The sequence below is a fragment of the Saccopteryx bilineata genome, chromosome 3, assembly GCF_036850765.1.
Source record: "Saccopteryx bilineata isolate mSacBil1 chromosome 3, mSacBil1_pri_phased_curated, whole genome shotgun sequence".
NCBI lineage: Eukaryota > Metazoa > Chordata > Mammalia > Chiroptera > Emballonuridae > Saccopteryx > Saccopteryx bilineata.
Genome location: NC_089492.1, coordinates 192,367,527 through 192,368,124, shown reverse-complemented (window position 1 = coordinate 192,368,124; position 598 = coordinate 192,367,527). Strand labels below are relative to the sequence as shown.

General features: G+C 51.0%; 1 non-coding gene across 1 annotated transcript; it reads left to right on the top strand.

The window, feature by feature from the left end:
* The first annotated feature begins 219 nt into the window (after nt 1-219).
* TRNAS-AGA (transfer RNA serine (anticodon AGA)) lies at nt 220-295 on the top strand. The gene has a single exon. It is a non-coding gene; the product is annotated as a tRNA-Ser (tRNA).
* The last annotated feature ends 303 nt before the right edge of the window (nt 296-598 follow it).

Here is a 598-nt window from a genome sequence, read left to right as displayed (position 1 = left end):
TATGAACAGTCTTTTGAGTCTCACTTCATTCACTTAGAGTCATGCATTTGAAATTCATTTCTATTATGGCCTGTGTCAGCAGCTGTCCCTTTTCATTGCTGAGTAGTATTCCATCACATGGATGTGTCAAAGTTTAGCACCTCACTTGTTGATGGACATTGGAGTTTTTTCTAGTTTTTGGTGATTATAAATAAAGCCACTATAAACATTTATGTACAGGCCCTGGCCAGTTGGCTCAGTGGTAGAGCGTCGGCCTAGAGTGCGGGGGACCCGGGTTCGATTCCTGGCCAGGGCACATAGGAGAGGCGCCCATTTGCTTCTCTGCCCCCAACCCCTCCTTCCTCTCTGTCTCTCTCTTCCCCTCTCGCCGCCAAGGCTCCATTGGAGCAAAGATGGCCCGGGCACTGGGGATGGCTCCTTGGCCTCTGCCCCAGGCGCTAGAGTGGCTCTGGTCGCGGCGGAGCGACGCCCCGGAGGGGCAGAGCTTCGCCCCTGGTGGGCGTGCCGGGTGGATCCCGGTCTGACTGTCTCTCCCCATTTCCAGCTTCAGAGAAATAAAAAAAAAAACAAAAAAAAAAAAAACAAAAAACCATTTATG